The sequence below is a fragment of the Triturus cristatus genome, chromosome 4_2 (assembly GCF_964204655.1).
Source record: "Triturus cristatus chromosome 4_2, aTriCri1.1, whole genome shotgun sequence".
NCBI classification, from domain to species: domain Eukaryota; kingdom Metazoa; phylum Chordata; class Amphibia; order Caudata; family Salamandridae; genus Triturus; species Triturus cristatus.
The window spans coordinates 765579498-765606094 of NC_140586.1; positions in this window are offsets into that span (position 1 = coordinate 765579498).

Consider the following 26597-nt stretch of genomic DNA (forward strand, 5'->3'; position numbering starts at 1 on the left):
TTTTTAGATTAATCAAAAAATGCTAATATATGTCTAACTAAAAACAACACATGTTTTTCTGTGGCAAGCAACCATCTAAGACTGTATAAAGTGGTAAAATAGTGCTGCTCATTCTCTTCAACTATTTAATACAGCAGTCAGCCCAAAACGGTGCCAGTGACTGCCTCTAAAATTTGTGCTCCCTGTACTAGCTTTAGTGATACAGCCATAAGACTCTAAAACCTCATCCATTGTAGGTAGTGGCATAATCAGAGACAGAACACCCATGAAATGAACCATAATTTATTGGAACCTGTCAAGGAGATGAAATAAGACATTTCATTGCGATCCTGGAAGTTGATAACGAGTTAATGGATTCTAGCAACATCATTCAAGTACTAACATAGTTAGCTCTACAGCCGCCTTTGGACCTCTGCTCTGATGAATGTTGAAGTCTGTTCTAATGTACGTGGAAGTTTGTTTGAATATGAAACTGTAGTATATGTCATTCCGGCTTCCTGTAGCCATTTATTCTTCTTGGGTTCATTCATCACTTACGTTTTTCAATACATAAAATTAAAATCTCCAACTAGCAGGAAATGTCTCGCAGAATGTTAATTGCTCTGCTTTGCTACTAGAGTTTTACTTTGCTGCTACCCCCAGCAGTCTGTACGATGGCAAACAACAGGCAATCAGAGTCATTCATCGCCAGGGGAAATCTGAAAACAAATAAATCAGAGGAGCATGGTCCAGTGAAAGACATGAATAAACAGAACCTATTAGATTTGAAAATGAGCGCACTCTGGGCTCCTGTTTCCTCATTTAGGGGAATATTTACAAAAAAGTCATGCAGCGCAGCAAGCCACCTTGTTGTTCTGCTCAATATAACAGGGGAAAGTGCAGGAATGGGCTGTATTTAAAAGAATACGATGCATTCCTGTCCTTGTCCCTGCACTGGATCTGCTTTGGCTGCCTAGCGCCAACACATGCACCCTTGTACCATGGTCCAAGGGTGCCTGTGTTGCATGCAGGATTGTTTTTGTGCAGGAAAGGACACCTTCCTGGGAGAGGATGTAGCCTTTTGGCTTGAACAGTTGACTTTGAAGCTGGGGAATCAGGTTTGACTCTCTGCAATGACGCTTAACATCCTGTGATTCCGAGCAAATCACTTAATCTCCCCGTGCCTAACAAAAATGAATGTGTCCTTCTGTAACAAAACTGGTGCTCATGTAAAGCGATCTGATACCAGATGACTGTGGTCTAATTTGTGCTATGTAAATCTCTAAACAAAATTTTAAAAAATAAAAGATATTTCTCATTGTTACACCTCACCTGGGGAGGCTAATCTTTTAGCCGCATTCCCATGTTTACCACTTCTGGTAAATCTGGGATGTGTCAAAAACCATGGGAGTTGCATGGGAACACCCGCGCAACGCCCATGGAATGCCTCTCTGGCACAGAGTAAGGCAACGCAGTGATTTTTACTGCTTTCTTTTACTCAAGATTTATGAAGCCACTCAAGACCACGGAAGGTGGCCTTGCATGGCTTAATACATTTTTTTGTGTGTTGTGTCGCTTTTAGTGATGGAACGGGGCTCGTGAATGTGCCCCTAAGTCTTTACTTACAGCCAATCACTCATGGAGTATTGCTGTTACCACCACACTGCACTTAGCCCCAATGGAGTCTGAGGAGCACTGCCAGGAGATTCAGAGATAGAGTACAGTTTGTAGAAAAGTGCCTCAATTACTTCATGATCCATGATCCTCACAAAAAGGCTCTTTATTCCAGCAAAATTATAAGGATTTGTGGGACCCCAGGCAAAGATATTTTTTTGGTTCCCCAGTCTGGAATATCTTTAAGTGTATTAATGATTTTGACTTACACAAGCCCTCGTGTTGGCAAACAATCTTGAATTACATATTACACCTTCAAAAATGGATACACCCAAATACAGCTAAATGTTCAAGCTGACTAGTGTCCACCAGCCAAAGAATACCAGATGGAAGCTTTAACCAGTCCTGATAAAGGCATTTGTTTTTGAGTTTGGATCTATGTTTTCTGCACTTACCAAAATACATTTTATGTGGACTTCAGTGTCTTGCAGGCGTGTTACCCCCAAGGTAGGGAAAGCAAGCTGGTTAGATGTTTAGTCAATTAGTGTTTAATACAGTGGTTCCCAAACTTTTTAGACCAGCGGCTCCCTTGACTCATTGGCCGTTGGCCGTGGCTCCCCATTACATAACTTTTTTTTTCGGTGGAAGGGGGGGGTGTAAGCCCGGCCTCCAGAGACTTCAATTTTTATCTCTGAAAATTATTGAGACGAAGTGGATGAAGGGATTATAATCGTGGATGTCATTTTATTAGCCGTAGTGTCTGAAAGGGAGGGTGGGTTAGATAGATTGATAGATGGATTTGTGCTCGGTGTGGGAATTACAAAGATTTTGTTTGAACATTTACATGTGTTTTCTTTTGCATTCGGCGAGTCTGACATTTGTATTTGTACATTTGAAAAGTTCTTCAAACAGCCTAAGTTAGCTGATGTGGTGCTATCCATGACTCTGTCTGGAGGGGCAATCAAATGCCACAGGAATAGTGGGACAGCAAGGTGGGAACTCCAGAGTGTGATTTATCTAGACTCGGAGATACCGGTAAGAGGCATGTACAGTGTTCGTCATCTGATGCATCAGTGCACACCGTTGCTTCCAGGCAAAGAGTGTTAGACAATGACAAATATGTTAAGTACAGTTCGCTCGTGGAGCACCAGAGCACAAACAGTGCCTCTTTCAAGGCAAAGATAAACTAATTACTGGATGCTCAAAAATCAAAACTTGCGAAGCCTGGTGGTTATGGGCACATTGAGGGAACAAAAAGTTCCTATTCGTGGCATGTATTACAAAGTGCTCTTGCACAGGCTACATACTCTGGGTAGATGAGCGCTGGGTGATGTAGCAAGTAGTAGTTGGAAGGTAAAAGGTGGCTGCACACATACCTTGACTCAGCGTGTGGCCCATCTGTAAGTGGTCTTGTATATATTCCATTCCTTAACTGGGCAAATCACGTAATATCCCCGTGCCTATCAAAAAATGTATGTATCCTTGTTTAGCGTAACTGGTGCTCATGTAAAGCACTGCAATACCTTCGGTTCGAGTTCGCGCTATATAAAAGAAAAAATAAAACTGGAAAAAAAAGGTTTCTTGTACTTACTGTGTGCCAGACAGGCTAGTAGCCTTTGAGTAAATTATGGCCACTATCTGCCAGAGGCGCAACTAGAGCCACATTTCGGGGGGGGGGGGCTGAGGAAAAATTTCGGGGGGGGGCTGAACTTTAAGCAATAGGCAGAGTGGAGCTGCAGGGGCTCTTAGAAGGGGTGAAACAACAGCGAGGCCTCATTAACACGCAAATGGTCTATTAAAGACCTGTGAAGTGCTCGGGTGCGGCTGCTTTTTTGCCCGGGAAGGTGTCTCATCCCGGGCTGCCACACACGACGGGGGGGGGGGTGGGGGGGGGGCTGAAGCCCTTTGAGTCCAATGGGAGTTGCGCGCCTGCTCTCTGCTTGGCCCCACTTCAAAGGCATTTATACTCTACCTTCCCCTGAACTCTACCTCGTGTGCACACTTCAAAGAGCTCGCACTTTCTTATTTTTGTTAATGAAGCAAAGCTTCGGTGTCCTATGTTGCCCTTTTATCTTACAAATATTTATTACTAGGATTTAAATGACCTTGTTAGACGAGTGACTCGTGCCTTTTGACATCAAAATTACTCCTAAATGCTGAAACTGAACAGCTCTTCCCGCTATCGAAGCAACTACTTTACAGCTGTGGAGAATGCGGCTATGTTCACCGGCTGATTAATTTCTTACTTACACTGATGCCTGAAGTGCATGTGGCAAGGGTGAAGGTCTCCCTTTCAACTGGCGCCGTGAGATGAGATACCGCCTGTGCTTTGCCACCACTGTTGTGGTATCTGCTGCACTGCAGTGTCTCCGCAAGTGTATGAGCAGCTTCTATGCGTGTGGCCTCGTTGGATGAGCAGACGATTGAGCGATTTTCTTTGTCCTGGAATACAGAGTGTTTTTGCCGGCTCCAGGCACCCAGTCCTTTCCTGTGGTCTTATTAGGAGTTTTAAGTTACAGCCATCTCAGAACTGTTGCTGCGCCATTTCATTTCAGTCATGCACGCGCCTCAATATCCCCTTCAAAGCACTGAATTCCCATTAGTGCTCGCGGCGCCCCAGGCTAGTTTTAATGGCGCACCAGGGTGCCGCGGCGCACAGTTTGGGAACCACAGGTTTAATATATAAGAAGACGTGTTCACATAATGCTTAGAAATTTAGCTTAAGTTGTCGAATATTTGTAATTACAAAGGGCCCGATTCACAGAACTAACTTAAGACAAAATCCTAAACTTACTACCATTTTCGTATTCACAGAAGGCACTTACTCATTTTGGTATTCACAGAAGACACTTACTCACTTCGGTATTCACAGAAGTTAGGAGTCCTAAAGTTAGGAGTCCTAACTATACTACTACTAAACTGAGAAAAATCCAAATTTTAAGACTTTCGGTATTCACAGAAGGCATTAAGGAGTCCTAAAGTTAGGACTCCTAACTTCTGTGAATACCAAAATGAGTGAGTGCCTTCTGTGAATACCAAAATGAGTAAGTGCCTTCTGTGAATACCAAAATGGTAGTAAGTTTAGGATTTTGTCTGAAGTTAGTTCTGTGAATCGGGCCCAAAGATTAGTCCCTTCATCACTGCAATTTTTTTGCTGCATACTTGAAAACCAAAGCATTACTTTGAGGAGTTTTACCATTTAGGGGGCATATTATCAAGACAGGCGATAAAATTATCGCCACTTTAGCGGCAGAAAACTGGCGCTAAAACGGCGATAATGGGCTTGATAATATGCTCTTTGGAATTCCAATTGAAGCCCATGTTAGATGTGAAGGACATATAACCTGAGCTTCAATTGGAAGTCCATAGAGCATATTATCAAGTCCATTATCGCCGTTTTAGCGGCAGTTTTCTGCCGCTAAAGCGGCGATAATTTTATCGCTTGTCTTGATAATAGGCCCCTCATTGATTAGAATGAAATAACTGTCTCCTAATTTAACTTCACCCTGTCTTGTTACTTTTCTCCTCTTTAGATGTGTGCACTTCTCTCACTAGACATTTACCTGTGACACTGCTGAGCATGAGAAGTGGATCGGTCAGGATACTGGAGATGGACAGACACATAAAGAGAACAGTATAGCAAGAGACGTGAAGTAGATTGAAAAGAGGAAGTTGAGAGACATACGTGACATAGAGAACGAGAGGTGAGGTTTATACAGAGGTAAACATTTGTGAGAGGAAGACATTGTGAGTTAGACATATCTACACAGAAAAAGGTTGAGAGAGATAGTTGAAGTGGAAGAGTAAGTTAAAATGGAGAAGGAGGTCCTGAAGAGATAAGTGTTTACATGAGGGACAAAGAGATAGAAAGCAGCTAATGATATGGAAAAAGGGAAATGGGTAGTCAGAAAAGGGTAGGCTATCTAGAAATATTAAGCAAAGAGAACAGAGGTAGAGAAAGGGGAGACACAGAGAGAGGTACAGAGAAGAAGTTACGATAAAGAGAAAGTTGTGGGAGAAGTGAATTAGGTGGAAGAAAGATAGAGGGAGGTTAGATGGTCAACGTGCAGTGAGCTACAATGAGAGTGCAGGAAAGTACCTCTTTTGACATGGATAGCCCCCACTTTTGCCTGATGCATGATGTAATTGTGAACTGTAAGTGCACTGGGTTCCTGCAAACCAGATACCTAGAGCCAGAGCTCTTCCCTAAAACTGTACTACAATTGGAACCACTTCAGCCACCCCTGTAAGTCCCAAGTAAATGGTAGCCCTGGTACCTGGGTACTGAAGAAGGTCCACTAGGGCTGCAGTACAAATTGTGCCACCATAGGGATCCCTTACCAAGACCATGCAAACTGCCATTGCAGACTGCATGTCTCGGTGCAGAGAAAACTGAAAGGTCGACATGGCACACAGCTCTGTGTGCCATGCCCTCATACCCTGCATGAGGTATAGGTAAGTCACCCCTACTGCAGGCCTTGCAGTCCTAAGGCAGGGCGTACTATATCCCATGTGTGAACATATCTGCATGAGCAGATATGGCCCTACAATAGCAATTCTATTTGTGGATATTGTAAGTGCACAGGGAAGCCATAGAGAGTACATGTGCTGGATAATTGTTATTACGATTTTCCTAGCGCCATGATGACTTCACTGTACCCTAAGATGTCTGGTGCCAAACATCTTGTCTTCATAGATCCTCATTGATGCCAGTGTTGGATTTATTAATACATGCACACAGGAGACCCTTAGAGGGTCCCCTGAAAACCTACTAAGCACTTCTGTGGTTTCTCACTAGTTCTGGCAAGCCTGCCACCCACAGACATGTGTCTGGCCTCATGGGGTGAGGGCCTGTGCTCTCAGAGGCCAGGAACAAAGCTTACTCTATGTGGGGGTGCTTCACACTTCACCAATGACAGGATGGCCTTCTGAGGCGGGAAGCTTCAAAGGCGTAGCCACCTTTGAAATGCAAGCCCTGCATCTCCAGATAGTGGAGGATGACAACCTCCTTTCCTGCTCCACGTTTGGTGGGAGGAAAGGCAGTAAAATTAGATAGATGAGGAGGTGTGCCCACATTCAGCCAGCACCACCCCATAGGTGTCTCAGGCGATGTGGATACTACTTTTGTAAATCCCCCATCTTGAGATGGTAGAAAAACAACCTATTAGGGCTAGTGTAGTGCCCCTACCCACATGAAATGGTCACTTACAGGGTGTTGACACACTAATGACGGGTAGCCCATTGGCTACTACCTGTCTCCCCATTTAACACCCCTAAAGTTAGTATTTGGATGGCATACCTGGACCTTGCAACTTAGATACAATATACCCCAAAAGAGCAACAGACAAATTAGAACTGCTGACCATAGAACTGAAGAACTGCAGCCAAAAATTAGCGCCAAGTGCTGCTGGCTGCTTCTAGGATTCAACAATTGTGGTCTGCTGACTTGTCCTGCAACTGTGAGGCCTCCAAGAACCCCGGAGCACCTCCGGCATTCAACAAATTGCTGAGAACTTCCCGTGGAGTAAAGGAGCTACTCCCCTGCGACCTGCAGACACTGAACCACGAACTCCGGTTTACCGATCTGCCGCTACCAGGCGACTTCGATGCAGCACACAAGCAAGAAGTAGTACAGTCACTCTGAAGGGTCAGATCTGTCCTTTCACCAAGTGAGAGGACACCAGGACCTATCGGAGCCGTGTTGCACCAATACAGAACACTACAGGACCCCCTACACCGAAGACCATGAAGAAAGAACCCAATCCTGACTCCAAAGACACAGGAACAGACACCCATGGAGGGAACTTTGAGACCCTTGAGACCTGCTCTGTAAGTGGCCCAGCTGTCCTGGAATCGCCTTTGCAAACTGCCTGCCCCTGACAACAAGGACCTTCTCAATGCACGGTGCTTGGATGCTCCACCTGCTCTGTACCCGAGCCCGCTTTGGTAACAACCAACCAGCTGTGCTCCCATGGTCCCAAGGCCCTTGCGACCTGCTCCTTCGAGTGGGACCCGTCAGACTTACCTTTGCAGTGTGTTTTCAGGTGGTTCCCTTATTCATAGTGCCTGCTACCAACAACCTCAGCACCCTGCTCCCGGACGAATCCAGGATGCTACCATCCTTCTGCTGCTGGAACATTGGACCTGGTCTTGCTACTTACCTGAATCCAATAGGTGAACCTGGAGAACCCGCTGTGTGATATTCTATTCTTTTTTCTATTTTCTCCCATTGACGTCTGTTGTGCGTAATTGTGCACAACTGTGATTTTTTTGCAAAATTTGAAAATGTATAATTTAAAAAGTACTTACCTTAGAATGAAGTTGTTGGTGTGAAAGATTGTATAAAAATCGATGTTATTTTCACAAACTGGTCTCAGATTTATTCTTGAGTGTGTGTCTCATTTACTGCCACTCAGAGTACAACAAATGCTTAGCGCTACCCTCTGATAAGCCTAACTGCTCGCCCCCACTACCATAAATAGAGAGTTAGTAGTATCTATTTTTACCTCTGTATTCCAATAGGGGACCCACTGGACACTCTGCACAGTGTACTTTGTTTTAGTAAACTATATAGAGAGCCAGTGCCCTACAGAGAGGAATGAGGTGGAGGGAGTTCAGGTAGCAAGAAGGGGATCGAGAATGATATAGCTCTAGGAACAGGGAGTATGATCAAGAGAGATTGAGATAGAGGAAGAAGTTGAGTCAGGTATACTGGGTAAAATGAAAGAGAGATGAGTAGACCAAGGTGTGATAGAGAGACCTGAGATGGCGAGGAGGAAGGTTCACAGTGAATGAGAGGTATAGAGACGTTAAGAAAGAGGGTTAAGGCAGAAGAGGTAAGGTGAAGTAAGGACTGAGAAATTACATACAAATATTATTTTTCAATTTAATTGAGACAACCAGCAGCTTGCTACCACTGTACGGGTACACAAAGAGTCAAAGATATCCTTTCAGTACACAATTTTGTCCCTAGTCTATTCCTAAATATTCCACACATTATTTGTATGCTGTACAGTGAGAACACATGTAATGTCTGAAATGTTAGGAGAAATAAAACATTTCTTCATGTTAGCGCCTGCTTTAAGGAGACGTTATTTTATTTGTTTCTGCAAACTACATTACTAGATTGTGCTTTGTGTCAAAACTATGGGAGTTTGCTCTAATCCACCCGAGTTACACCCAAATAACATCCCGTTGGCACAAAGTAGTGCAAACCAACAAAAAGTGCTATTTGCACTGAGAAAGGGGCATGTTTCTGTGGGAGATTGGGTTACTGGTTGAGGGCGGGGTGAAACACTACTCCAGCAACAAACACAATTTTTGTGAGGGCGAAACACAAGTTAACCCCAAATTAGTCTGTGCTTAACCCTGTGGTAACTTGGCACAAGCAATCTGGCTTAATTTAGAAGCAAAGTGTAAAGTATTTATGCAGCACTTCAAACAGTAATACAGCGGAAACACAGCACAAGAAAACTCCCACACCCATTTAGAGAAATAGAGTAAAATATAATAAATTATTTGACACCAAAATGACAACACTCCAATTAGTAGAACCAGAGATATGCAATTATGAAGGTTTTGTAGAAATCAAGTGCTAAGTAGCAAAAAAGCACCAACCATGGTTATCTTTTCATGGTAGCCTGGGTACAAGTCACAAGTTCAGACCGACCGTGATAGAGTGCAGGCCACGTACAGAAATGAGTTCAGTTCACTGAAAAGTACCTTGCAGCCTGGACGTTGAGATGCAAAGTCCTTGCCTCAAGCTATGCAGGCCAGTGTCGATGAGCTCTTGATAAGGAGCCGCGATGCAAGGCCCAGCTTTGAGATGCGACATGCAAAGGTAGATTCGATGACCACTGACCAGGCTTGTGCTGTGATGTCTTGTGTCATCGTAAAGGAAGACTATGGGTCTTACAGAGACTTGCACTGCGATGCATTGGTACAGGGATGAGATGTGTTAATTACTACTATAAAGCATCACCTTCCCCTCTCCCACCTCCTGGTTTCATTTCTGTCCTCTGCAGAAGGCCAGTCCTGCTTTTGACCTGGGAGAAGCCTTAAATAAATTAAATGTATGTGGTTACAGTGTTTTCAAAAGTTTACCATCTTGAAAGCAGGCGGTGATTGTCCCATTAATAGAGGGAGTATCAGAGGTAATATTAAGACACAAATATATATATAGGGCCCGATTCACAGAACTAACTTAAGGCAAAATCCTAAACTTACTACCATTTTGGTATTCACAGAAGGAACATACTCATTTCGGTATTCACAGAAGGCACTTACTCATTTCGGTATTCACAGAAGTTAGGAGTCCTAACTTTAGGACTCCTAAATGCCTTCTGTGAATACCGAAAGTCTTAAAATTAGGATTTTTCTCTGTTTAGTAGTAGTATAGTTAGGACTCCTAACTTTAGGGCTCCTTAATGCCTTCTGTGAATACCGAAAGTCTTAAAGTTAGGATTTTTCTCAATTTATTAGTAGTAAAGTTAGGACTCCTAACTTTAGGACTCCTAAATGCCTTCTGTGAATACTGAAAAATTTTCTCAGTTTAGTAGTAGTATAGTTAGGACTCCTAACTTTAGGTCTCCTAAATGCCTTCTGTGAATACCGAAAGTCTTAAAATTAGGATTTTTCTCAATTTAGTAGTAGTAAAGTTAGGACTCCTAACTTTAGGACTCCTAAATGCCTTCTGTGAATACCGAAAGCCTTAAAATTAGGATTTCTCTCAGTTTAGTAGTAGTAAAGTTAGGAGTCCTAACTTTAGGACTCCTAAACTGAGAAAAATCCAAATTTTAAGACTTTCGGTATTCACAGAAGGCATTTAGGAGTCCTAAAGTTAGGACTCCTAAATTCTGTGAATACCGAAGTGAGTAAGTGTCTTCTGTGAATACCAAAATGAGTAAGTGCTTTCTGTGAATACGAAAATGGTAGTAAATTTAGGATTTTGTCTTAAGTCAGTTCTGTGAATCGGGCCCATAGAGTATAGTGAAGTAAACAGGTTTGAGAGACAATACGTATTCGTTAGTTAGACGTCTTTGTCCTTTATTTCAAATGTGCTTGGTTTGCATCTTTATGGACAGCCAACGTATTTTGCCTAAAGCAGAGGGCTTCTTCAGGGCTGTAATTGCATACAATGTACATGTATTATAGAACTTACGCAAAGACAATAATGTTACATATATAATACGAGAAACTGGGAAAGAAAGAGAGGAAAAAAGAAGGTAATTTGAAAGTCGGTCAAGCATCATCCAATATCAGGAGAACCGCGAAGGAAAAAACCTTTGGGTAAGATCGTGGTGGATGGGAGAAGTACAAATGGCAGTAAGGGTGCGAAGCGATGGAGGAGGGAAAGGAGAAAAAATCAAAGCCATAGAAGATCCTAGGCAAAGTTCAAAAACACTCTTGTGCCACTTTGTGAATCGTAGTGCTGGGTAACCGGTATTGGTTCAGCTTACCGAAGAGCACTGCTGACTATGTCGTGCCAGGATAAGTCCGTGGTCAGTGAAGCGCGTCCGTGGTAGGACGAGAAAATAAGTAAACTGTTTGGGAGAAATGATGGTGTTAGAACCGAACGATTGCTAAAAATTGCATCCTTAGTGGCCCGAAAAATGAGTATGTGAGTTGGCATACCTCAGGCTCAAGGGACCGCCTAAATCCCTTAATTTTTGTGGAGTATAGGAAAAGGTATCCTCAAGGCGATGTGATTTTCTAGGGGAAAAGTGGAAAAGAAGTGATCATTCCGCTGAGTATGGGACTGAATAGCCTCGTGAACGGCAATAAATATAAAAATCAAAGTCAAATGAGACTGCTCATATGTCATTGTGAATCATGCCAGCCGGGTAACGCTACCAGCGGTGCGAGAAGCGCGTTGTCTACTTATTGTAGGTTTGACGAGCCTCGTGAAGGGCAATCAATGCATATTCGGAATGGCTACTCAGATGCCGTCGTGAATTAAATAAGAAAGTGAAGTTGCGGGCGGTGCGAGAAGCGCGTATCTACCTATGGTCTGAGATGTATGTGTAATCCCATAATCTCGGCGTCCTGGGTGGACCCTTTGTAAAGGGTGAACCCCCAAAGCCTTAACGTTGTTGAGAGGTATGAGAACTCAGCGTAATTAAAAGAACAGTTTTAAAGCAGCAACCCAAATGAGCACGGTGTGGCTTTGAGAATGCACCCAACTTCATCATGGCTAACCAAACTGTAGTTAGAAACTCGAAATTGGGAGATACTGGCATATTATCCGGTCGGGGTGGACCCCTAATGCAGGGCGAGCACCCACGGCGTTTAAACGGGTAAAAGGGAAAAGTGCAAAGTTTATGCGCAACTTAAAAACATGTATGCGGCCAGTCAGTTTATTACAGTGCGGCGTAGGGAATGCAACCACAATTCCCACAGGCCTACTTGAGTAAATTGTAAGTGTAGAGTGCTATGATCTGTGTCCGGCTGGCGTTCGAGTTTCTGCAGTGTAACCATATGGTTCCCGCCATTTGAAGTGAGTAGCGCGGATCAGTTTCAGGGTAGTGGAAAGCTAGACTGCTGACCACCCAGATTAAAGTGAGGGGCGGCAGCGATTTCCGGTGTAGGTGATGGTAATACAAAAAGCGAGCCTAAAGTGAAGTTTTGCTGAAAATTGTTTTGTAGTGTGGCCTAGAATAAAATTGGTCCATGGTGGTTCTATAGAGGAGAAAAATAAAGCATGGTGCCACATGTATATGAACTCATGCAGGAACTCATGCATGGCCGTGCTTGTCAATAAGTGGTGACAACGTTATCGTGTGTATAGGGGAGTATCTGCATATCTGTCTAAATTATCGTGTGTATAGGGAAATATCTGCATTTCTATCTAAGCCTATCATAACATAGTGAAATGGTTATCAAATATAAAGGAAGATCGAGCGAAGTGAGAGGGGCATTAGGGGTTAGAGCAATTTAACAGGTAATTGAAAGAAAAGGGTTCAGAGGTCGTGATAATACAGTCATGTTGGAAAACACAGAAAACATTTTTGCGAATATAAATTGTTCAGATAATGAGTATAGTTTCAGACAATACGTATTATATGGATTGTGACGTGGGGGCAGTAGGGTTACACTGCCACACATCCAGAGATCTCACATCAGGGAAATTATAGTGTTAGGCAATAGGGTTACAGTGCCTCCACAATCATAGTTAAAAGGCAAAAATCGTCAGTTACAGGCACAATTGGTTAGTTACAGCTGTGATGAAATTCTTGCTACTGCCGACATTGACTGGCAATAAGGTTACAGTACCAACAAAGTATTTGAAAAGACAGGACATTGGAGCGACGTATTACAGGCTAGAGGCAGATCAGAGATGAGGCAGAGGTATATTTGAATGTTAGCCAGAAGTGTCTTAAAGTCTGGTGGTCGCTATAGGAAATAGTACATTTCCTTGTCAGTGTTAAGACCCAGTGTTGACTAGTGCAAAGTACAGATCCATCTCGCCTCCAGTTGTCTTCATGACCATTCTCTGCCCCCCCCACTCTTTTGTTGTATGCGGCAACATCAATACCATGGAAGCGAAACCTTGTCCTGTCTACGTCGCTCTTCCACTTGTGAGAAACTAGTACGTAGGCTGTGTGAGGTGTGTAGCACGCAGAAGTGAAGACAGCAGGCTGTAGAGTTGTTTGTAGATCCTTTAATGTAAGAGGAAAACTAGAGACCTCATCCTTCAACAAGTAAAACCAACTGTGGTTACATTCAAGAGGTAACATTCCACATAGTAACATTCTGAAAGGGAACACTAAGGAAACACCAGCACAGGGGAAAGGAATGCATGACATAAGTCAGTGACATCACCAGATCAGGACACTACATCACCTCCCCCTTTTCATCAATGAAACACAACAAAAATAACATTTTGTATTTAATCTTGAAAAATTAAAGGAATTTTTTTTAGCCTGACTGGCCTAGACTCACACGAAACTTCGGGGGCTGCAAGAATCTCTGGTGGATCTCCTCCGTTACATGTGGAAGGGCATTTGGCTACTCTATTGAGGTTCCACACTCTGTGATCTTGCGTCCTCACCGCATTTCCTAGCAGTTTAGTTACTTTGATTGGCTGACCAAACTTTGATTTACCAAACCTCCTCTCAGGGAGCTTTATCCTGACCCAGTCACCAACTCGAACAACTGTTTTCTTAACAGCCTTCCTCGTATCAAACAGATCTTTTCTTTTTGACATCTTCTCCAATTCACGATCTTTCCAACCCACCGTTTGATCAGTGGCACAACCCACTCTTGACCTTTTTGAAGTCACCCACGGAGGATTGAGTTGAGTGGCAGGAACCCTCCCTTTGAACAGCACAAACGGAGTGACACCAGTTGAGGAATGGGGAGTAAACCTATACTCATACACTTTCTTCTTTCCAACCTCTTCCCAGTTGTAATTAGAAACCAAAGTTAATTGCATAGCCTCCTTCAACACTCTCACAAATCTTTCAACTACCCCATTGCATTCTGGGTGATACAATGCTGCACGTTTATGAGTAATCCCTCTTTCATTCAAAAAGTCTTCCACTGCTCTGGAGACAAACTGCACCCCATTGTCTGTCAACACCGAACTTGGCAATCCTTCATTTGCAAAGAGATCGTCTAGGAAATCAATAACAGATGGGGAATCTACACAAATGACTATTTTGATAGTCGGCCACCTGGAAAACATGTCAATACACACAAGAACGTACTGATCTTGAGATCTTACTTTGACTGGACCTAAAATATCAATGGCCACATCCACCCAAGGACCAGTTGCTTGCTTTCTAACAACCATCGGTTGTGTTCTACATTTAAGAACTTTATCACTACTGGCACACTGGGTACACGAACGTACCAACCTCTCAATCTGTGTGTCCATTGCAGGCCACCAATATATTTCCCTAAGTCTTTCCTTAGTCTTTGCAATTCCCATGTGACTAGCATGAGCATTATCTACCAGCTTTTCCCGCAAAGTCAAAGGAACAACAAGCCTACACCCCCTGAAAAGGACACTATTTGAAAAGGACAACTCCTCTTTGACACTCCAAAAACCTTTGACATCTTCATCGCAAAGACGCTTCTCGCACCACCCATCACGTACAAATCCGATGACACGTTGAAGATCAGAGTCCTGACACATCTCTGCATTCCATTCTCCTTCAGAAATTACACCTTGAATGACCAGACACACTTTCAAACCTTCTTCAGTATCTTCCCCTGAGAAACAGTCGACATCATCACTATCACAATCATTTGAACCACCCAACCTCGATAAGCAATCTGCCAGAATATTATTATTTCCCGGTAAGTAACACACTGTGAACTCAAAATCCTGTAGAGCTACAACCCATCTCCTTATTCAATGGGAAACGCGATCAATACCTTTCTTCTTGAATACTTCCTTCAGTGGCTTATGATCAGAAATTACAGAAAACTCTTTGCCCCACAAAAGCTTTTTGAGTTTTCTAACAGCCCAAAACACGGCCAATGCTTCTTTTTCCACAACTGAGTAATTGCATTCCGCACCCCTAAGTGGTCTTGAAATGAATAAAATCGTGTTATCCACTTTTTCACCAGGTTGCAGAAGCACGGCACCAAGTCCCTTACTACTAGCATCCGTCATGACATAGGACTCTTTCATGGGGTCAAAGCTAGAAAGGCTAGGTGCTTTATTCAAACAATCCTTGATTAGATCAAACTCCTCTCTACAAGACTTGTCCCATGTAAATTCACACCCTTTCTTCAACAAAGACCTGATTCTTTCCGTTTTTTGAGCAAAGTTGGGAACAAATTTATTGTAAAATTCTGCCATCCCTAGGAATTTTACTAGCTCATCTTTATTTAGAGGATAGTTGAGTTTGGAGATGGCTTCCACTAGAGATGGTTTAGGTTTGATGCCCGACCCAGAGATCAAATGCCCAAGATATCAAAAAGCATATCAACACTGCTGTTATCTATCAGAACCTTTTCCATAGGACCATCCATAACTTGACAACAGATTTGTGATACAACCAGGTTGTCATCATCTTGTTCGTAAAGATACACTTCCCTCACATTCTTCATACTTCTATTGGACCTGCAACACTTGGAGAAATGGCCTTTCTTTTTGCAGATCGAACATACGGTCTTCCACCCCGGACAGTCTTTAAAGTTGGCCACATGACCCGCATTACCACACCGAAAGCATCGCACGGAAAAAGACTTAGTGGCAGATTTATGAGCCCCTTGCGCCACTTTTGCGTCACTTTTAACATGGGAAAAGTGACGCAAAAGTGGCGCAAGGGGCTCATAAATCTGCCCCTTAATATTCAGGTTTGGTTGTGTGAATTTTGAATTACTTGAGGTGTTCTGTTGAGGAGCTTTGGAAGGTTTATCAGAGCTTGCAGACGCTTCAGTCTTTATTTCTTTGACATCAGACTCTGTACTTTTGTTGTTATCTGTAACTTTGCGTATGGCTTCGGAGCAAGCTTTAGAATGTTCATGCAGTTTAAGAGTTGTGATAACATCTTCAAGAGACGGATTATCTTTTTGCCAAAGAGCGTCTTTTGCCTTGTCTATAGAGGAACCCAACATGAGTTGGTCTCTGAACCTTTCATCTAAACTCCCCCCAAATGAATATGTGGAAGCAAGTTTGCGTAAAGAAGTAACATATTGTTCCACTGACTCATCGTGTCTCTGAACCCTTTTTCCAAAATGATAACGTTCCAAGATCATGCTCATTTTAGGCAGATAATGTATATCCATTTTTCTGATACAAATTTCGTACTCATTGAGGGAGTTGCCTTCGCTATCAGGTAAGTCTGGAAGGTGCTCAAACACTTCCTGTCCCTCGGAGCCCAGACAATGAAGAAACAGAGCAGACTTTCTTTCCGCACTCAGAGACGTACCACAAACCCTAGCATAATTAGCAAACACTTTCTTCCATTTGAGCCACGGTATGGGTGGTTCTCCCGGAGCGGAAAGAAAGAAAGGAGGAGAGGTTACGTTCTGCATGGTGATGACGAACGGGTGGTGGTGTGAGTGTGAACAATCTAAAATAGTACAAAAGAATCGAAAGACATCATAAGATTGCGCTCTCAATCTTTTCTTGAGTGTAGGACCAACGTTGTGTACCTAGACTACACTTTCCATTTCATATGCAGAGATAAATCATGTAGATAAGAGTGGTTAAAAGCATAGTATAAATCTGATAACAAATAGCAGTACGGTTTTAAAACAACGTTAAGCTGGCAAACATTAAATACAAAGAACTTCCACCTTTCCCCTTTTTTTTAAAGAAAACTGTCTGCAAGGGGGTTTTGGCAGAAGACGGCTGTGCAGATCAGCGAAGACATCAAACAACCCCCTTGTTAACAGGTACCTTACTTTCGTTTGTTGAAGATGGAATCAGTGTCAGTGAGGCAAAAAGGATCTTCAATACTTTGGAAGACGATAAAGTGCTTTTCCTCCTTTAATGAAATCACCGACAGGGAGACGGTCACTGCGGTGCAATGCTCTCGCTGTGTTGAGAGACAGGGACGCGCTGTGCAGAGGCGCGCTGACGATGACGCGCTGACAGCGAGCCGAGGAAGATCACAAGAGCTGCGTCGAGACACGTTGACGGCAAAAAGGCAGATGACGCGTGTGACGCGTGTGGTTGCCGGACAACAGTGATGAGGGTCCTATAGGCCTGAAGGGGATGACGTGATGGGGGACTCGGCAGCCTCTACGCGGATGACGCGCCTGAAGTCAAAAGCATGAGAAACTGAGGAAAATCTTCGAGAGTCTCACCCGCACAAGCTCTCTGCTGACTCTGAGGCAGAATCGCGGCATCGGCAGGCTCCAGGAGAAACAGCACGCAACAGTTGCCTGAAGATTTTTTTAACACCTCAGCAGTTCTCTCCTAGATATTCCAGTGACGAACAAAGCAGGAGCAAAGACGAGACTCCGTTACTGAGCAGGTCGGTAGAAATTTTCCTCTTGTTTTCCCATGGAGTTTGGATGAAGGAGGAATTAAAAAAAAACAAAAAAAAACGTTGAAGACAAAATGTCGAGTTGAGGTCTCTTGTAGTGATTTCCACTCGTCGCCAAAATGAGGTGTGTAGCACGCAGAGGTGAAGACAGCAGGCTGTAGAGTTGTTTGTAGATCCTTTAATGTAAGAGGAAAACTAGAGACCTCATCCTTCAGCAAGTAAAACCAACTGTGGTTACATTCAAGAGGTAACATTCCACATAGTAACATTCTGAAAGGGAACACTAAGGAAACACCAGCACAGGGTAAAGGAATGCATGACATAAGTCAGTGACATCCCCAGATCAGGACACTACACTGTGTCACCATTAAGCACTGCCCGGCGATGTTCCTGGATACGGGTTTTGAGCTACCTAGTGCTGCTACCCACATAGATCTTGTTACACCTACAAATAAGTATATAGAAAACAAAGCTAGTGAGTCAGTTAATGAACTGCTGTATCTTGTGTTGTGTTCCAGTGTTATAGCTGAAAGTAGTAGTTCTATTGCAGCCCAAGTTGCAGATGTTACATGTCCCACAGGTGTGAAACCCCAAGGGCTTGTGTAGCCAATTTTGACGTTGTTTCTTGCAAAGCGTGTAACTTGGACACTGAGAGTCCCTGATTGTTCTACTTCATCTGAAAGTCATGGATGGTCTCTGTGTAATGATGTTGCTTATCCTGGGGATCCCCCTTTGTATTGTTTTGCCTTGAGCATATAGTTCAAGATCCAGGAAGTGTATCTTGGACTGTGACATCTCAAGAGTGAATCTGACATTCAGGGTGCTGTGGTTAAGGAAGTTGAAATACTCCCTAAGCTCAATTCCAGTGCCCGTCCATAGGATGATAATGTCGTCTATTTATCGGCCTCAGTTCTGGATGTGCCTGGTTCAGTCTGAGGCCGCTCTTGACCACGCATGTGTGTGTTCCACCCACCCCATGAAGAGGTTAGCGTACGATGGAGCAAATTTCGATCACATGGCAGTGCCCTGTTTATACCAGGTCAAGTTAAACAGGAAGAATCTGTTGTCGAGGATGAGATCAATCATGTCCAACAGCATGAGGTTGTGATCATGGAGGGATGCCTGTCTCTTAGAGAGAAAGAAATCTGCTGCCATTTTTCCTAAATCTCTCCTGATACATGTGTAGAGTGATTCTACGTCAAGTGTAGCAAACCACATCCTTTCGTCCCATTCCAGGTCTTCAAACTAGTCATGTATGTCTATGCTATTCCTAAAATTTGAGGGCAGGTTGACCACTAATGGTTGTAGGAAAGTGTCAACGAATTTGGCAGTGCTTCTGTCATAGAGCCAATGCCTGAAATAATAGGACGTCCTGGAGGAAAAGGTTGTTTTTTGTGTTTCTTCGGTAGAATATAAATGAATGGAAAGCTTGGGTTGTGAGAAAATTATGCTCTGTGTCTGACAAAAGCCCCACTTCCTTCCAGTGTGAGAATTCGGTGTTGATCTTGGTAGCAGCAAGGTACAGGGAGTTTGTTGGTGAGTCTCGCATAGTGTGTTTGGTTGCTAAGTTGTCTGAGTACTTCTTCCTCATAGTCATCCCTGTTTATCACCACCACATTTCCACCCTTACCTGCTTCTCTCATCACTATTGCATTATTCATGCATAAGCTTTGGATTGCTTTCCCCTCTTCTATAGTAAGATTGTCCTATGTGTATCTCTTGGGTTTTCCAAAAGATCTGTCTTCTAGGCGATTTCAAATCTTAAGTCACTAGGTTGTGGAATACTTCAATGCTATTGAGTTGTGTGCCTTGAGGTGTAAATTTGCTACGAGTATGCAGACGACTTTCAAGGGTGTAATCTTGTGTAATGTTCATGCCATTGAGTACATATTCAAGAGAGGACTCATTGTCGACATCCAGCGACAAGAGTGTGGAAACATCTCTAGCTTGTGATACCGTAACATCCTTTTGGGGTGCCGTACCCTTAGTGGCAATACGTTCAAAGCTGTTCATAGAAAAGTGACATTTAAGTTTGGCTGTTCTATCAAATTTGTACAGATCAATGTGAAGTTCAGAGAGCACACCCCAGGATACAGGACAGTAGCCAAGTCCTTTGTTCAGAACGTTTATTTCATGTACGCTTAGTGGGTAGTCAGATAGGTTCACAACAAGATTTAACTCATATTCACAGCAAGATTATTATAATCAGTATTCCCAAGCATATGACTCATATTCATATTCTGTTTTTTTTGGTACCTTGTTAGGACCCTGTCCTTTCCTACGATTTTGCCTCCTCTCCCTTCTCCTGGTTTTTTTTTTTTTTTTTAAATCTGTTTTTATTGTTTTAAAGTAAACAAAAAACATTCTTTGGCATGTGACACAACAGGTAAGCAAAGAGTTGAGAGCATAGGCAGGGGAGCGCCCCGCAACAGAACCCCCAACCACTGCGCCAGGACGTGCAACCAGTCTTGCGTGCGAGCGCCGCCCTCAGCGGTGCCAACCACAGTCTCGCTGACAGTCTCGTATTGGGCGCAACAGGAGTAACAGCAGTAACCGTGCCGCAACTGGGTTCCGTGACTATGCGTGGGCGCTACCCGCCGCTCCCAGACAATAAAGAACAGGCAAAATGCCCACCAGGCCCAAAGAGTATACAAAACAGAACCCCCAACAATGGCAGCATAAACCGTACAGACAGGCCCAATACCCTCCCGATTGTCGTCTAGTCCCCCCGCCCCTCCACCCCCCCCTGTGAACCCCCGTGTGTGTGTGTGTGTGTATGCGCGCCCCGGGTGCGATCGGCACTATGCAAGTGTGGTCGTCGTGGCGCCAGGGGAGGCAGGAAATAGCCGGGGCATGTCAGCACTGCAGGGGGGCCTCCCCGGTTCCACCCCCGCCCGCGCCAGCGCCGTCCGCTACCCCCTGCAACTCCTCATCGCTCTCCGCACCCAGATGCCTAAGCTTCCCCAGCAGCTGCTTCCAGCGGTCCGCCATGGGCTCCCTCCGCAGGCCCAATGTTTCCTCCCTCTGGATGGCGGTCCCCTCAGCCCCGGCCCATGCCCGAAACGAGGCAATCCAAGCCTGCACGCACGGTGGGTCATGTGCTTTCCACCTTTTTGTGATGAGTCGCACCGCCACCACCAGCCCCAGGTCAATGAACCGCGACGCCACCTTATCTTTGCGCGGTCGCTTAAAGTGGTGTAGTATGTGTTCGGGCCAGTCAAATGGAATGCTACGTCCCACACTCTCTAGTAGCAGCCCACTGACCGATCTCCAGTAGACACCCAACCGTGCGCAGCTCCACAGCATGTGCAGGAGTCCCGCCCCCAGCTCTCCGCACCTAGGGCACACCGCATCTGTGCGGTGAAAGTACCGATTGATTGACTCCGGCGTGAGGTAAGCTCTGTGCACGATAAATAGCTGGATTTGGCGGAATCGTAAGTTTCGGGGTATACGCACTGGGCTCTTGAGTATCCTTTCCCACTCCTTGTCCTCTAGCGGCCTACCCAGGTCCAAATCCCACTTAGCACGGAGGCGGTCCAGGCTGACGGACGTCAGCTCCCTCAGCGAGGCTGCGAACCAGCGTATCAAGTGCCCTCCTCTCCCCATGACATGTAGGTATTGCATGGTCAGATGCAGGGCGGGTTCCGAGGTCATATCTCCCCATCGGGCAGTCATGCTCGCCATTAGCGAGCGGTGTTGCAGGAACCCCCCGGGTGGGAGCCCGTCCTCCGATACCAGGGTCTCGTATGGTACCAGCTCACCCTCCCGGTAGAGGTCTCCCATCGTGCGCACATCGGCCCCCCACCAGTCCGTCAGCATGTGAGCCGTGAGCACCCCCCCTCCGCTAGGGGAGCCCTCGAGCGGTATCGCCGGCGCATACGGGGTAACAGCACGCGTGAGGAACAAGGCCCTCCGAAAGCACCTGTGCGCCACCTCCAGGAGGAGTGGCAGCGGGCGCGCAACCCTGTGAAGGGGGTGGAAGGACCTCGTTAATTGTTCCAGTGTGTAGGGCGCCAACCCCGAGGCCGTGTCATCCCTGCCTTTATCAGCCAGCCAGCGGGCCACCCATTGTAGCTGAGCGGCCAGATAGTAGTGCTCGAAGCAAGGGGCGGCCAGACCACCTCTGTCTGTTGGCAAATACAATTTCGCAAGCGCCAGCCTGTGCCGGGCACTACCCCAGACAAAGTCCCGCAGCAGTCGACTAAGCATGCCAAAGAATGCGGGGGAGATGTACATCGGGAGATTGGCGAAGTAGTACAGGAGGCGGGGGAGCATGACCATTTTGGCCAGCGCCACTCTGCCCGTGATCGTCAATGGGAGCGCGCTCCAGAATCGTATCTGCGATCTGAGCGCCGTGACCGCCCTCCCCAGGTTCCCATCAAAGAGGTCGGCCGGGCAGCGGTATATTTGGATCCCCAGGTAGCGGAAGGTGTCCGCCTTCCATTGGACCAATGTGCCATCCAGGTAGTATCGCGGGTCGTCTATACCGGCGTTAAAGGCATACAGGCATGACTTGGCGGCATTCACACGTAACCCTGAAATATCGGCAAACGTCCGCAGCAGCCGCGGCAGCTCCTCCGGGACACTCCCCACATCCTGTACATAGACTAGCAGGTCATCGGCATAGAGCGACACGTGGTGGACTGCGTCCCCCAACTGTAAGCCATCTCCCAGCGTCTCCCGCAGAGCCACAGCCAAGGGCTCAATCGCCAGTGCGAACAAGAGCGGGGAGAGCGGGCACCCCTGCCGTGTACCCCGGCCCACCGGTATCGCCTCCGAGACGTGGGGGCCCAGACGGACGCGGACCGTGGGTCGCCTGTATAACAGGTCGACCATCTGCAGGAATTCCCGGTCCAACCCGTATCGGAGCAGCACCTCGGCTAAGTAACCCCACTCTAGGCTGTCAAATGCCTTTTCTAAGTCCAGGATGAGGCACCCCGCCCTGGGCCACCTGTGCACCGCCTCAGTCGCCACCCTGAAGTATCGCCGGAGGTTCAGGGACGTTGACCGCGCTGGGACAAAACCATTCTGGTCAGCGTGCACCAAGTGGGGGACCACCGGCGCCAGCCGCTCCCCCAGCACTTTGGCGAGGATTTTATAATCCACGTTCAGCATCGCTAAGGGTCGGTAGGAGCCTAGCTCCGTGTGGTCCCTGTCAGGTTTAGGCAGGGAGACCAGGAACGCCTCCTGCATAGAGGGAGGGAGCGACCCTACCTCCAGTGCTGTGGTATAGAGCTCTCTCAGCACTGGCGCCAGGGACTCGCGGTACGCTCCCTTCTCCTGGTTTTTCTCTTTGTTTCTTGTATCCGATTCAGATTCTGTAGCGGAGTACTGAAGTGTAGTTCCTATATCCCTGATAGTCTCTGCGCATTGGAATAATATACACTATAGATTTGACATAGGACTGAGGTCAGTATGTCTCTATCGAGTACATTAAACTTAATTACTTGTGGGTGCCAGCTAACTCAGAGGTCACTAGAAACTTCTCGAATATACAAGAAAGGATTAGTTTCTGACAACCACATAAACATGACAACTTTGTTTCCCTTAGAGTCGGAACAATCTCAGAACCGTGGAAACAATAGATAACAGTTTCACTCAGTCAATCGCGCATGCTTCGTTTCTACAGTGTTGCACAGAAATAGAGTCACAGGCGGTTAAATAAAAAGGGTTTATTGAACAGTCTTATTTCTCATGCAAGAGATATGAACTGCTACAATCGTAAGACAGGCTGCGAAGTACAATATGTACAGAGTTAGCAGTAAGATAAAATAATACTGCAATAGCATGGTTTGTAGCTATGACATATATTAATTAAAAAACATACATGAATAACACAGGCTATAATGTGGATACTCATCTGATGCTTCTAAATATTTCTACCACAGTGTACCTAACCTAAGTATAGTACGAGGTAAGAAGTAGGTGCTGTTTTCTAAAGTATAGCTAACTATAGCTATAGTTTTAGTTTTGCCAAGAGTTGCCAAAAGTTTCTCTAAGTTCTAGTCTGCTCCATACCTTAGAATGTGCGAGGTTGGAATCTCTTTCCCTGAACTCGATATCTAACACCCCGCAAGGGGAATCGGAAACACTGGAGCTGGATTCTCTGCAAAGAGGATGACAGCATTTGGTCAGTGCGTCAGGCTGGAACTCGATTTCCTTCCGAACTTGTCGTGGCGAACCGCAAGTAGGCAGTCGATCTGGATCATGCCGGAACCGTGGTTTGCCAGGGCAAGTGCAGGTATATTTATACCTTGAAGGTGTTTAGGAATGCCTGTATTGACGTAAAAGTTGGGCATCGGAACGTCATGAATGAACCCCTAAGGAATAGATGTTCATGCATACCAAATGAGTTCTTGGAGAAATCAATATCCAAGCAAGGGACATTACAAAAGGCTTAAGAGTCCGGTTTTCCAAGAACTCGTTGTGATGTGGATGGACAGATGTAGGAGACCTTGCCTTTATTTGGTTAGCATGGACAGTACCTAAATAAGGGCTGGATTTTCTATGCCTAAATAAGGGCAATATGAATTGTATCTATATAAGGGCATAAATCAGGAAACCTATACACGGAATCTAAATCTTCACACAACAGTACCTCCTCTGATTGTCCCATTGCCTTGAGAGTGTCTCCACACTCATGTGCTAAGATGGTCGGAGAAGACCAGGGAACCATTCTCTGTTCTCTAAATCTTGTGAGAGAAGATTTGGTTATAATGTAAATGGGTATACACAGGAACTAAATGCCTAGTGGTGAGTTCTACCTCCTGATTCATAATAGAGGCTACGAAAGCCTCAGAAAAAGGCAATAATGTGGAGCCAGAGCAGGAACGTGAGAAAGATATGTTGCAGATTTCACTCTGACACTTACAAGCACTAATTAAGGAAGCAGTAGATTCTGCTTTTTTAGAGCCACAGTTAAAAAATCCACAATAAATGATGGCGATGAGGTGGCAGAAGAACCGCGAGGACTCTAAATCTAACACCAACAGTTAGGCAAAGTCTTTGAAGACATCAGAGAAAAATTGTGGTTTGAGGAAAAGACTCAGGATACTGATGAATCCTTTGCTCTGCATAACGCTTTATGAATTTAATATTCTACCGTTCCATGATGTCATCAAGTATATGGGCCAGATTCTGACTTTGGTGGTGCAGCACCAGGTACGCCCCGCCATCGCTCTGTCGCTGTGGTCAGACTGCCTGCCAGGTTAAGATTTTCCTCCTGTCTAATGGGCGGGTTTTTGCGTTCCCACTGCGGTGTCTCAGAAATTGGGCACTGCAATGAGAACACCAAAAACAGTTACTGCATGGCATGGACTGGGAAGTCCATGCCATACAGGAACTGGTGTGCATGCACACAGGGGGGCACATGTTGTGCCTCCCTCTGTGCATACAGAGGGCACAGAGGCACAAGGGGGCCCTATAGGGACCCGTTTTATCCCTCTCCGCCAGAGTTTTCATGGAAGAGGAACCGCCATGAAATCCCTGGTGGAGAGGAAACTCCTAATATGCTTGGCGGGATCACGACAGTCCCACCAAGCATATTGATGCCTTTACACTGCCACAACACCACCAAGGCATTGTGGTTCCCTGGCGGGTGCGGTGGGGCAATGGCGGTCCGATCACCCAAATTGTAATGAGGTTGTCGGGAGACTGCCGTTGCCGCGGCCCCATGAGTTGGGCAGTCCATGGACTGCCAGATTCATAATCGGCCCCTATGCTATTAAAAGAATTTAAAGAGCAGTGCAAGGCATCTATACCAAGGTTTCTTGCCAAAAGAATTTTACTGGAATAATCTGAAGACACCTTTCCTCTGATTCCAAAAGCGAAAATCATTCCACTTCCATGGCATCAACTTCCTCCTTGGCTTTGGAAGAAGCTACCCATTTATGATCCTGTATGCAAAAAGGGGGAGGCAACACTTAAATGCTGTCTCTGTTATGCTGCACCAAACTATGCCAACAGAGTTAATACCAATGCTGCCTAATCTACTCAAACCTTGTTGAAAGATTTTCATGCATTTTTGGAGTATTTGCAGGCCAATGGAGGCCCTACCCCACTTCTAGCCAAAATAGAGTTATTGACTCAATTTCTGTCAAACACTTGTTTTGATGAATTGCTGGCCTTTTCCACTATGGCATATGCAGTTGGCGGTCTCTGTGGCGTAAGCCTTGGTAATTGAAATCTAGCCAGAGATTTTTACTTTTAAATTGCCCTTCACTGGAGGAAAACACTTTGTTCCTGAATTGAATGATCTTGTTCATAAAGCGGCTGATAAAAAAAAGATTTTGAAGCCCTTTAAGTGTGGTCTTTCACAAAAGCCTACAATTCATTAGAAATCTGCATTTTCTTTGCAGGAGAAAGAGCGCTTTCTAGGATGGGCCCGGGGGCTGCTTTTAACAGCAGAACCTGACCCTCAAGACAGGACCAATTCCATAAAAAATGGCTGTATGGTTAGGGGACAGATGTGACACAAACAATCAGAGATGCATGGGTGCTCTCAATTATTTGAGATGGTTTTCAAATCGCCTTCAGGTTACTATCACCAGCAGGTTTAGGACCACACATCTTCCAATTGATTCCTGAAAGCGTTTAGCATTTTTCAACATTGTTCCAGCTCTGCTGGATAATGGGGCAAATACTCCAGTCGGTGCATATCAGAGACTAAGTAGATTCTATTCAACTCTTTTCTTGGTTCCCAAACCAGACTGCAGTTTTTGTCTGATTCTAGACCTAAAAGCACTGAACATTTTTGTGAATGTGGAGCACTTCAGGATGGTTACGCTTCAATCCCTGAGTCCTCTCGTTTCCCAGGGTGACTTTCTCATGACCCTGGACCCGCAGGATGCTTACATCCATATCCCGGTGAATGTGGAGAGTCAACAGTTCCTCAGGTACACTTTAAGGGAATTTCACTTTTAGTTTTATGCTCTCCCATTTGGCATGGCAATGTCACCATGTGTATTTACAAAGGTATTGGCACCTACTTTTTTTCAACTTCAGGGTTTTTGTGTTACTTGATGACTGTTTGCTTTCTGCTCCTTCTTTTTCTAA